The sequence below is a fragment of the Megalobrama amblycephala genome, unplaced genomic scaffold (genome assembly GCF_018812025.1).
Source record: "Megalobrama amblycephala isolate DHTTF-2021 unplaced genomic scaffold, ASM1881202v1 scaffold526, whole genome shotgun sequence".
Taxonomy (NCBI): Eukaryota; Metazoa; Chordata; class Actinopteri; order Cypriniformes; family Xenocyprididae; genus Megalobrama; species Megalobrama amblycephala.
The window spans coordinates 17,810-31,668 of record NW_025953439.1 but is presented as its reverse complement, the minus strand read 5'-3'; positions in this window follow the sequence as shown (position 1 = coordinate 31,668).

Here is a 13,859-nt window from a genome sequence, read left to right as displayed (position 1 = left end):
AAGTGACTCTCTCTATTTAAATCATTATCCTGAAGACTGCAACTCATTCTCAGAGACATTTCAAAGACAACTCCCAAAATAAACATTTCATTGCATGGTATTCCAAGGGTATTCCAAGGAGAAGCAGGTTTGAAATTCAGTGTCAGTGTGTTTTTTCTCACCCAGCATTCATATGTGAAGTCTGTGGACCCTGTGACGGCCCGAGTGGTGGCCGCACAAGAGGGGTAATGTGAACGTATTGACACACACACACACACATTCACATGCAAGCCCTCATGTACACACATTTACATGGAGGACATGTTTATTCATTTAAGGTAATCTTTATTTAAACTTATTTTGTCATTCACATTCATTTTGGTTTCAATATAATGTTTGCTTTAATAATTACAAGACGAACGATATTCATTAATTTTTTATTTGGTTTGCATATATATATATATATATATATATATATATATATATATATATATATTACACATCTTTTATATACGTTGTTACTGATTTGGAGTGCACACAAATTAGTTACATTGTATCTGTTTCTTATATTTGTTTCTATCTTTTGAGTTTAAGTTTATCGTTGACGGGTGGCGATCTCGACAGGGTCTGCTGCGGCCGCATCCTGGTGTCGCAAAAATTGGTGTCTGGCCAGAACAGGGCATTTAAACACTATTGGTTCCGCCCGGACTTTCCATTTGCTGAAGTTGCCCGGGGGAGAAGGAAATGTTGCCTTTTGTTAATTGATTTATGTAGTTGTATACTTGCATTTGTTTTTTTATTTTGATTTGATATATTTCTTTGTATGATTCTATTTTGATTTATTTGGTGTTATATGTTAAATGTTAAGTCTCATTTGTTTCCCCTCTTAATTTGTAATGGGCCCATCCTTTCCTTTATAAGTTGTTGTTTTGTTCATTAGATCAGGTCAGCTTTAGTTTGTTTGCTTCTCTGAATAGTTTGACTTTATTTTCTTTTTGTTTTGTTGTTTTTTTTTTATTATTATTATTTTGTTGTGTTGTAAAAGATTGAGTTTGTAAAGCTGTTCCAATAAAAACCCATGTTTATGGTAAATAGTTGGTGTTCCTTGTCCTTGGCTCCTCAGTCCCTCACAGACCCCTTAAAGGGCCATGGGAAAATATGAGAGAGATGGGAAAATAATAAGTCAATGCTTTTGCGTTACCCCGAGAAATTTTGCGTTTGCTCACAAAAACTTCTGAGCTCTTTGCAGGTGAATGCAAATTTTCTCAGTGGAACGCAATGAGCATTGACTTATTTTATTGTTGTTTTTTTTTTGTTTTTTTTTTCTCCCATCATATTTTTTCTTCCTTCACCATGTCTCTTTAGGGGCTCCAAAGAATTGACAAGCTTGAAATACAAAGTTTATAAAGTTTGATTTAACTTCTTGTTTCTCATTGATAGTCTGGTTAAAGGATTATAACAAAAAGACAAAAGTTATATCTGTTATATTTTAATAAAATTCAACCCCTGGGATATTAGGTACCCAAAGTTGATGAAACACTCATAAATAAATGACAAAGAATAAGCATATTGTATCTTCTCTTCCCAAAGTTTTCAGAAGCGAATGACACCTGAAGCCAGACACATTCAATTTACAAATGGATGAGCTGCTCTTATGATAAAAACAAGGTGGATAAGGACTATAATGTTTGTCTCATTCGTTTAGTGTCCAAACCTGCTCCTGAAGGGCCTGTAGAGTTTAAATAGAAAATCTATTTAAAATACATTTATTTCAAACTAAGTATGCTTCAAATCCGTTAACATATATATATATATATATATATATATATATATATATATATATATATATATTGACATTTCATTTAGAACTTAATTAAATAAAATTATAATTAAATTTTATTTGGAATATTTATTTATTGCACAATGCACATTTCTTAAAGGGGTGGTTGATTATGATTTCACTTCATGTGAAGTGTGTAATGTTGCTGTTTGAGCATAAACAACATCTACAAAGTTATAACGCTCAAAGTTCAAAGCAAAGAGAGATATTTTCTTTTACAGAATTCTTTGTTTAAGGACTACAACAAATGGCTGGTAGGGACTACAACGAGCTACTTCCCGGATTGGTGACATCACTACCCTAAAATTTACATAAACCCCGAGAACACGCAACAAAGGGGGCGAGGCCATGTTCTGTCTTCATGCAACATATATTCTCTGGCTCTGTAGGATCTTACAACAGTTCCCACACGAGCAGTTATCATGACAGACTATGCTAATCAATAACTTTAAGATAGTTCACTCCACAAAAGCTACAAAAATTCATCAACTAACCATTCAGAAACATCCTGTTGCATTCTACATGTGTTCACTTCTTCTTGAGTCTCTCCATCATTGTCCGACTTCAGTTTGAACATAAAAGGCTGAACAGTTTCTGACATTTTTAGTGAGTCTGCATGAGGTAATCGGAGATGCTAACTCGAGCTCTTGAAACTCCGCCCTCTTCATAGGAGCAGCAGCTCATTTGCATTTAAAGGGACACACACAAAAACAGACCATTTTTGCTCACCCTTAAAAAGTGACAAATTTAACATGCTGTAAAAAATTATCTGTGGGGTTTTTTGAGCTAAAACTTCGCAGACACACTCTGGGGACATCAGAGACTTAGGCTACGTCCACACAAAGCCGGAGCTTACCCTAAACCGATCTTTTTTTTCCTTGTCTCAAAAAATATCTGCGTCCACACAAAACCACTGAAATGACTCAAAATGATGTAGTACACATGCCAGACCATTATGTGATGCTGTAATTCTGCCACAGAGATACACTTAAAGCAGCGAAGAAGACTTGGAGCATGTGCATAAACCTTGCACGCTGAATACAAACTTTAGCAAAGCTCAGAAATAATACTTTATTTTGGCTCAGTAGCTTCTGCAGCACGAACGCAAGCATGTAGAGTCTGCAATTGCTGTTGTTGGTGCTGTTTTGTGCTGTTAGCGCTGTCTGACTAGGGTCGACACGTGGGGTGATGACATCATCGTTTCAGAAAATACACGGAAAATATACGTCCACACGAAAACGCAAAGACGGCGGTTTCAAATTTATCCACTCTGGGACCCGGTTTCAAAAAATAGCGGTTTCACCTTTCGAAAACGCCGGATCCGTGTGGACGAAACGCCTATCCGATAAAAAATTTGCGTCTCCGCGTGGACGGGGCCTTATTTTACATTTTGTAAAAGTGGCATTATATGACCCCTTTAATATCATGCCTAAAAGAGGACCTATTATACAAAATTCACGTTTGGCTATAAATGTGTGGCAGTGTGTGTACACAACCACCCTATAATGATGATAATCCAACCACTCCTTTTTTAATCCCGATAAATCATAAGCAATGTCTCAGAACAAGCCGTTTCCAGATCCCTGGCAGTGTGACGTCACATTAGCCACAGGCCCCGCCCACGAATGTTGACAGACATTCATGTTTTAACATACCACCCTGAGCGAGATCACAGCGAGTTTACACAGTCCACCATTGCTGCACTGACGAGAATGTCTCCCAAGCATTTTAGGTGTTCTGTAGCAGGATGGATTAATCCACATAGCTCTCTCCATTTACTCCCGAAATCTGAGCCGCTGAAGACAAGGTGGATTCATTTTGTTTTCGAAGATAATGCTCCCTCAACTCTACCGAAATTCATTTATGTCTACGCAAATCATTTCACACCGGACTGCTTTGAGAACTAATATCAATACAAATGGACAATACCAAACAGAGGTTGTGCTAAAAATTTGTTACTCAAGGATAGATCAGTAAACTGTTCGTGATCCAGCTTACAGTCTCCAGAGCGATACTGGATACGGCAGTAATGAAGGTGAGAGCACTTTATTACAGTTCATCTGAGTTGTTTTACAGATATAAAGTTTATCAGTTTATTAAGCACCACCAGAAAAGGCCTAAGATCTTAATATATTTGTTTACTGTTAGTTGTAATGAGTGTTTCTGTGTACTTCGCTGTGTATGTTGATAATAATGCAAGGGAGAGAAAGAGAGAGAGATTATGGATAATATTTTAATGCACACTTGCACTGTGATTTATTAAGCTCTTACAGAGATTTTCTAGAGTGAAAACAGATGCTTCATATTTTGTGTGAGGTACAATAAACGTTATAAATCTCATCGGTAAACTGGCTTGTACTAATATAGTGGATAAAAACAAGGAGACAATATAAGTTATAACTGTAATTGAACTAAACTATACCTGTTCTATCTCCATGCAGCGTTTCTGTCATTGTAGTGTGTCCTGACTGAATCCTGACACCGGAGAATCAGCTCTTGAAACTCCGCCCTCTTAGGCCAAGTGCAGCAGCTCATTTGCATTTAAAGGGCCCACGCTGAATTGGTATGTTTCTCCAAAAAGTGGCAATTTTAACATGCTATAAAAAAAATTATCTGTGTGGTATTTTGAGCTAAAACTTTTTAGTAAATTTATATGTCCATCCTTCAGTCTGCCATACAAAGGGCTGGAGAGAGCAACAGAACTGACATAGCTTCTCTTTGTCTTTCTTACTACGCTTGTAAGTTGCCTCTTAAAATGTAACTTTGCTGATTTTCAACACACTTTGTATTGTTACAATGTTGATAGTCTGTATATGTAAATGAGCAATGTTTACTCTTTGTTCGTGTTACCTGGACCAAGAAATTCACATTTATTTGTCCACAAAATCTGTCGGAAGTGGACTTTTGAAAACTCCAGGGCTTTCGTGAAAACGTACTCGGTTACTAACGTAACCTCGGTTCCCTGAGATACGGAACGAGTACTGCGTATGGGGAAAGGTCTCCCTTTTTCCCCGCTGCTGAAGCCTTTTTCAATAATGCAGTGTAACTGCATCGTCATTGGTTCACTCATAGACAAGTTGTTGAACCAATGACGGCGCGGCATAGCTGCGCGACCTATGGCGACAAGCGCGCGAATATTCCCGCCGAAATGGGCGGGGTTAGGGGCTATATAAGCAGGCGTTTCGCCATAGGATTTCAGTGTAATCGACTGAAGCGACGACCCTGAAGCCGCAGCCTCGTGGCACGGCAAGTGACGCAGTACTCGTTCCGTATCTCAGGGAACCGAGGTTACGTTAGTAACCGAGTATGTTCCCTTTCGATACTTCACTCGTACTGCATATGGGGAACGAATTCAACCACGCCGTGCCACGGCTGGGAACGATACAGCCTGATATTGGACACATGGGAGTGGGTCCAAAAGACAAGCGAGAAGGCAAAGCCTTAATCGAACCCTAGTTACACTTAAGGAAATAATTCCTGGGGTTGTGTGAGGCGGAACTCGCCAGAGGCCGCTTAATCACACTGAAAGAACCCGAGCTTGCAAGGTCGGGACATCGAGATGATAGAATCTGACAAAAGTGGACGGCGAAGACCAGCCGGCCGCCTCACAGATGTCTTGAATGGAAACTCTGTTGGACCAAGCCCACGAGGAAGCCATTCCTCTAGTGGAGTGGGCCCTGACTCCTATGGGGCAGTCTGCACCCAGTGAGGAGTAGCACAGGTTAATAGCGTCCACTATCCAACGGGAAAGGCGCTGTTTTGAGACCGGAGACCCTTTGGTGCGGCCACCAAAACAAACAAAGAGCTGATCTGACTGCCTGAAAGGCTGCGATCGCTCCACATAGGTCCTCAATGCCCTGACTGGGCAGAGTAGCTCTAGCTCTCGTTCATCCGCCGAGGGAGGAAGAGCAGAAAGCGAGATGACCTGAGCTCTAAACGGGGTTGAGAGCACCTTAGGAACGTAGCCATGCCTAGGTTTCAGAACGACCTTCGAGTCTCCAGGCCCAAATTCAAGGCATGCAGGGCTCACAGAGAGGGCCTGCAAATCGCCAACGCGCTTAACCGATGCCAGTGCTATGTAGGGAAAACACCCTAGGAAGTAAAATTAGCTCAAATGAATAAAGAGTTGTTTAGATTACGACCGAGCAACTGATTCGTCCAGCGTTCATTTGCTCGAGCCGTAATAAGCTCTTGTAACGGATATAAATATCCAACAATCGTGAAAACACTGATTAGAGCACGGTAACTTGAAATCGACAGTTTAAGACATTAAATCATAAAGCACATAATACAAGACACTTTCTTTTTAAAATCTACAAGAGATTTTATTTATTCTAACACAAACTAATCTAACACAAAGGCACGCACATACACACACACACACGCACATACATTCATACGCGTTGCAGTAAGAAGGAAATGAGAGAGAAAGAGTTTTGAAAGAGAGAGAGAGAGAGAGAGGGTGATCTGATTAACCGAATTCCTATCAATGCATTTCAAAGACCAGAACGAACCATGAATCATTCATTTAAATGCACCAGTTCAGTTTTCATCTGGAGGTACTTGCTTGCGTTGGCTTAAAGGTGAATTTCCCTCGTCGTGCAGAGAGGGGTTTCCCAAGTCGATGATTGGTCCAGATCAGGTCCGTGTGGAACAATGAAGGAAGTCTCTTTGTCGCTGGAGTTGAAGCGGCAAAAGTCGTTGGTTGAACTTTGCGGCGAAACTTAGGACACGAGACTTTCAGCGGTAAAGGAGAATTAAGTAAAAGAAAAGAAAAGTGAGTGAAGGTTGAATGGCTTGAATGAGCTGCTTGTCTGTTCTTTCTTGTTACTCCATTGTTCTTGGTACTTGTCTTGGCTTCTTTTCCCAGAACAGAACCAACTCCCTGTTCGTTTACTAACCAACTTCTCCCCCGTTTAGTGACCAACCTCTCCCCCCAACTTCTCCGTTTACTATCTTGCAATATGATCATTTAAACTTAGTTGTTTGTCACACCTCTGAGGAGTCCTGGCCAATCAGACATTGTCCTGTTTCAAGAGGGCCTTCCTCTGACCCCAATAAAACATAAGTGTTACATCCTGTTTCTGCTTCAGCAGAGAGTGCCATTTTAACATAATTTCTATTAAATGGAATACAATACATTTTAAACAGATTTCATTCAAGCCATGATTTAAGAAAGATGAAAAGAAATAGATCAAGTCCAAATAAGGCATACTTTCAGTCATTCAGTCAAGAGTTAACACATTTACATGAATTGTGAGTGTTCTAAAGCCTAACTGTTTACAGGTAGTACTTGTGGACACATAATGCAAAATGTATGTAGTTAAAAGATGTTTGATAAGTCTGTTAAAATTGTTGGAACAATTTTGAAGCAGATTTATTTGTTCAACAGTCTCTTTGGCTTTCCTGTGAAGTAAAGAAACAAAAGGGTCTGGATTGTCTCTCTGTCTTCTTGGGTGACCCTTTGGTATGTCGCTTCTGCTATCAGGAAGCATGTGTCGTAAAAGTAATCAGCCTGGCTTTATCTGCAGACGGGCCGGAGCCGGAACCCCAATTCTGAATTAGAATTATGTTTTGAAAGAATCATCTGAATGATTCATTTGTCTGGTTCGTCCACAGTTGCTACAGCTAACAGCAGAGCGGTTTTTAGCGTTAGGGGCCTGAGATCGGCTGAACCCATTGGCTCAAAGGGGGCTCCCTTTAAGGCCCTGAGGACCAACGAGAGGTCCCAAGTGGGAACGGTGAGGGGGCGAGGAGGATTCAATCGCCTAGCACCCCTCAGGAAACGGATTATAAGGCCGTTACGTCCCACTGATTGGCCAGCAATGGGAGCATGGAACGCCGCAATGGCTGCTACGTAAACCTTAAGAGTAGAAGGGGTGCGCCCCATTTCCAAGCGTTCTTGGAGGAAAGACAGTATGAAGGATACGTCACTCTCCACAGGGTCTATGTTGCATGAGGAACACCAATCAACAAAGACCGACCATTTCTGGTCATAGAGGCGTCTCGTGGACGGGGCTCTAGCCTGAGAAATGGTATTTAGGACGTCCCCGGGGAGGCTGGTCGGCTCCCATCGAGGGACCAGAGGTGCAGAGCCCAAAGCTCCGGCTGTGGGTGCCAGATCATTCTGTTTGCCTGAGAGAGGAGGTCCCGTCTCAGGGGAATCGGCCACGGGGCTCTCAGGGAGAGCTTGAACAGCTCCGAGGACCAAACTTGGTTCCTCCAGAGCGGGGCCACCAGAAGGACTCTGTGTTGGTCTTCTCTGATGCGCCTGATGACCTGAGGGATCAGTGCGATTGGAGGGAAGGCGTAAAGGAGCGTGCTGGGCCATGTATGGGCCAGAGCATCGACTTCCTTCGAGAAAAATGTTGGGCAATGAGAGTTGTCTTCTGAGGCGAAGAGGTCTATCTCTGCCCTCCCGAAGAACTCCCAAATCTTGAGGACCACTTGGGGGTGGAGCATCCACTCGTCGGAGGGGATGTTGCTCCGTGACAACATGTCTGCGCCCAGATTGTTCCTGCCAGGAACATGAGTCGCTCTGAGCGACTGAAGCCTCGGAAGAGCCCATTCCAGATGACGTTTCGCCAGAGCGCATAAGCGGCTGGACGAGAGACCGCCCTGGTGGTTTAAATATGACACCACTGTCATACTGTCCGATCGGACTAGAACATGACGTCCGGTCAAGTGAGCCTGAAAAGACTGAAGGGCCTTCATCACTGCTAGCATCTCTAGACAGTTGATGTGTAGACGGCTTTCCTCGTGACTCCACGAGCCGAAGGCCGGTCTGCCCTCGCACACAGCGCCCCAACCCGAGTTGGAAGCGTCCGTTGAGAGCACCGTCCTTCGTGAGACCGCCTGTAAGGGTACTCCGCGCTTGAACCACATAGGGTCCATCCAAGGTTTCAGGGCTAGAAGACAGGCCTCATTGACTTTGAGACATAAGCGGCTGTGCCGCCAGGCGCTGGGAGGAACCCGGAACTTCAACCAGTACTGAAGAGGCCGCATCCGAAGAAGGCCGAGCTGCAGCACCGGGGAGGCGGAAGCCATCAGCCCTAGTAGCCTCTGGAAAAACTTCAGAGGGAGACAGGCTTTGTTCTTGATCGAGGCCGTGAGCTGCTGAATCGTTAGAGCACGCTCCGGCGAGACTACTGCCGTCATGCGGACTGAGTCGAAAACTGCCCCTAGAAACGAGATTCGCTGGGTGGGGCACAGCGAGCTCTTGGCTAAGTTGACCCTGAGACCCAGACATTGTAAATGGCTGAGGAGCACGGATCTGTGGTGTTCCAGCTCGGCTCGCGAACGGGCTAGAATGAGCCAGTCGTCGAGATAATTCAGGACCCGGATTCCCATTTGCCTCAGAGGGGAAAGCGCCGCGTCCATGCACTTGGTGAAAGTGCGAGGAGCCAGAGACAGCCCGAAGGGCAGGACCGTATATTGGTACGCCACTCCCTCGTATGCGAATCTCAAGAATCGTCTGTGACGGAGGGCTATCTGGATGTGAAAATACGCATCCTTCAGGTCCAGCGAGCAGAACCAGTCCTCGGGGCAAATGTGCGCGAGGATCTGTTTCAGCGTCAGCATTTTGAACTTCCGTCTCATGAGGGAGTGATTCAAAAGTCTGAGGTCTGGAGCGCTTCAGCAAGAAATGCCTCATAGCCTGAGACGATTTCTGCGCAGCAGTAAAGCGCTCGGTGAAGCCGTCCACTGCAGGCCCGAAGAGACCAGAGGGAGAGACCGGGGCGTCTAAGAAGGCCGTCTTATCCAGGTCCTTGATCTCCGTTAGGTTGAGCCACAGGTGGCGCTCCAACACTACCAGGCTGGCCATGGAACGCCCGATGGCCTGGGCCGTAGCCTTCGTGGCTCGCAGGGCAAGGTCGGTGGCGCTGCGAAGGTCCTTGAAAGCCGGCGCGTCAATTCCAGACTCTTCCAGCGAGCGGAGGAGTTTGGCCTGGAAGACCTGAAATATGGCCATTGTATGGAGCGCGGAGGCAGCCTGGCCCGCCGAGGTGTAAGCCCGTCCAGCCAAAGTAGAGGTGGTCCGACAGGGCTTGGAAGGAAGGGCCCTCTTGGTCTTCCATCCCACAGCCGCGGGAGGGCAGAGGTGAGCAGCCACCGCTTCATCTAGGGGTGGCAGGTGCTCGTATCCCTTCTCTTCGGCGCCGTCGACGGCGGTGAGGGCGGAGCGGTGCGTTGTGTGAAGGCGGGCGGAATACGGAGCGCGCCACGACTTCGTGAGCTCCTCGTGGACCTCAGGAAAAAAGGGCGCTGAGCGCTGGCGAGGTGCTTGGCGGCGGCCTGGCAGGAACCACTCGTCCAGGCGGCCGCGAGATGGCTCCTCTGGAGGGGCCCACTCGAGGTCCAGCTCTTCCACGGCTCTGGACAGGATGCGGAAAAGCTCGGCATCCATGCCCTGGCCGTGCTCAATGGGCTCCAAGGGAGGCGGGGGAGCGGGGTCATCCGGCTCGCCAGCCCATCCTTCCGCTTCGGAAGCCGCAAGTGACATGGAGTCATCCTGCTCGTCGTCTGTTCCTCCGAATGAGACGAGGTCACTTGCTTCGGCAGAGGGACGCTGCTCAGGGCGAGAGAACAGGACGGGAGAGAGTTCCCTCGAGGAGAAGGCGAGGCACGCGGGGGCTGGGCCGGTGTGAGCTCGCCTAACTCCGGGCGCTGAGTCGCTCTACCCCGCTGCCTCTTCCTGGCCGGTTCGCGGGAGGAAGGAGACGGGAGGGCGCGAGCAGCGAGATCGCCCTCCGTGAAGAAGGCGACCCGCGAGCGCAGGGAACTGAGACTCATGCACTCGCAGTGCGGGCATGAGTCTCCAGCAAGCGCGCCGTCCACATGGGGCTTGCCCAGGCAGGCGACACACTCGCTGTGACCGTCGCTATCGTGCAGGGGGGCCCTGCACGTAGCACATGAGTGACGGGGCATCGTGAGACGCCGGTGCCGTGAAAACGGCAGTTGGGTGGCTCTTTGTAGAGCGGCGAGGGCCGCGGAAGCTCTTAGAAGCGGTGAAAACTGCTGAAATCGCTCTTTTAGAGCGGCGTTAAGCCGCGGGTGAAGCTCTCAGGCGGCGCGCCGGATGGCGGCAGGGGACGCACAGGAAGCGGCCGGGAGTGGGAAGCGGGAGGCGGCGGCTCGACGACGGCGCAGAAGCTGCAGTCAGTGAGGGCGCCGGCGCTGTCCTCAACCGGCGAGTCCAGGCGAGTCCGCTGCGGGAGCCTCTTCAGACGGCGGCGAGAGCTGTCAGGAAGGCGGCGAGCTTCTTCGGCTTCAGGCGGAGATCAGCGAAGAGAAGTAGAGGTCGTCGCTGAAGGAGAAAACACAGAAATCCTATGGCGAAACGCCTGCTTATATAGCCCCTAACCCCGCCCATTTCGGCGGGAATATTCGCGCGCTTGTCGCCATAGGTCGCGCAGCTATGCCGCGCCGTCATTGGTTCAACAACTTGTCTATGAGTTAACCAATGACGATGCAGTTACACTGCGTTATTGAAAAAGGCTTCAGCAGCGGGGAAAAAGGGAGACCTTTCCCCATACGCAGTACGAGTGAAGTATCGAAAGGGAACTACATATACATTGAAAACTTACTACAGTCGACTACAAGTCATTTACAACACTTTCTGCATCCCATAATCTAAAGTATAAACTATTTAACAAAAGTAAACATTTTATATCATTTACAGATCTTCCTGTTACAAATTGTGTGTGTAACATGATCTCATAAGCGTATTAGTACATAAAGTGTTGGTATGGCATACGTACGTTTGCATAAGCACTCATTTACAAAGAGGACGTACTGTATGTATGTGCTTCAATCTAAATCATACAGTTTTACATATGAACAACTTTAAAGATGTACAAATGTTTACAAATTATTTTAGGATCATAGAATATTGAATTAATGAAATTAATAGGATGATGTTATTCTATTTAGTCATTAAGATTGATCAAATATGTTCAGTGTGTTCATCGCATTTACCCTATTTTACATTCTAACGAATTTATTCTGTTTTGTGTGAGATTTCTTGTGCCGTATGCAACTCGTTTTGAGACATTTCATCAATTCATCCAAGCCTGAACTTGTATGTAAATGTAAAAATTAAATAAATAAATAACACTCTATCACCATTTAATCATCAATTAATCTTTTTTTTTTTTTTTTTTTTTTTTTTCCCATCGGACAGCTGCTCACCATAACAAGGAAACGCGTAATAAACTGATCCCATTGTAACATGTTTGTTCTGCTTTGTTCTGTTTTCTCATGGAGTTCCCTAGTTTGTTCCCTTGGTTACTGATTACTTTCACCTGTCAATCACTATGTCTCTCCATGTATTTAAGACATCAAACCATCAAGTACTGTTAAAAATTTAGGTGTAATCTTCAACTCCACTCTCTCCTTTCAGGCTCATATTAACTCTATCACCAAATCAGCATTCATTCATCTACGTTACATTGCTCAGCTCCGTCCCTTTATGTGTCAAAGACGCTGAAACTATTTGTCTCATCTCGCCTTGATTACTGTAATACCTGCTCGTCCCCTACTCAAAACTCACTTATTTTCTGAATGTTATCATCTTTAAGTTGTGTTTTGTATTTTGTTGTGCTTGATTCTATTCTGCTGTGCTGCCCTGTCTATATTATGTTCTTTTACTGTTTCTACTAACTATTGTTTGTCATCATTGTCTACAAGTGTTTTTCTTTCCTTGTTAAATGTTCATTGTAAAGCGTCCTTGAGCCCTGGAGAGGTGCTATATAAATAAAAATTATTATTATTATTATTATAACAAGACTTTCTTTTTTTTTTTCCATTCCCATCCATTGAAATACATTTTTGCTATATTCAAGCCTCATCACATTACTGTTACGGGTGCTGGTTATAGAGACGAGAAGTATACGGATATCCACAAATCAAAGGGTATTTAATGAACACAGGCGCAGAACAAACAACCAACACAATCTATATAACATTTAGGACAGACAAGGAGTGAAGGGAGTGAGTCTATCATAAAGGGTGTGCTGACAATCAGGAACAGGTGCAGGCAATCCGTGATGAGGAGGAGAAGACGAGGGAAGTGAGTGCAGGTGCGGAGACAAGAGGATCATGGGATTTGGAGTCCGGGAGACAAGGGATCCGTGACAGTACCTCCCCCTCCCGGTAGGCGCGTCCTCGCGCCGTAGGAGAAACACCGGGGAGGGGGGTGGGCGCCCTGGAGACCTCATGCCGGTGCAGGGAGAGGCATGGGTAGGAGTGGAGGTCTCCAGGGCGGGTCCATGAGCCATGGCGGGTCAGGTACAGCGGGCAGCCATGGCGGGTCAGGTGCAGTGGGCTGCCACGGCGGGTCAGGTGCAGCGGGCTGCCACGGAGGGTCAGGTGCAGCGGGCTGCCGTGGAGGGTCAGGTGCAGCGGGCTGCCGTGGAGGGTCAGGTGCAGCGGGCTGCCGTGGAGGGTCAGGTGCCGTAGCCGAATTGCCGACGAGCCCAGGTGGCGGTGAGGATCCGGCGGGACAGGGCGATGCCGCAGGCTCGGCCGACCGAGGCGCAGGTGGGGCTCCAGAAGGCCGCAGAGGAGCCAGAGCGACAGCCGACCAAAGGGACGCAGGAGGGAGTGAGGTAGCCAACGGAGCATGAGGGACGAAGGGACGAGGTGAACACCGAGGAGTGCAGTCCTGATGTGAGGGAAGGCCGACGAATGACTGATGCGGAACCGGGGGGAGGATGGAGCCTGGCGGAACTGGTGGACTGATGGGCCACGGTGGAGATGAGGGAGGTTGGAGCCAAGGGGGAGCATCTGGACCAACGGGCCGAGGTGGAGTCCTGGGTGAGGTGGCTTGAGGTGGAGGTGCATTGTGGACATTAGTGGGAGGAGGCGGGAGAGGGAGGCAGGGAGGGAACACAGTCTTGGGCTGGAGGGTTCAAAAACATAGTTCATAGTAGGAGCGGATTGCTCGGCGGCGGCGGCTGGCGCTGCTTGCTCGGCGGCAGAGACTGGCGCTGCTTGCTCGGCGGCGGAGACTGGCGCTGCTGGTTCAGAGAGGGTTGGA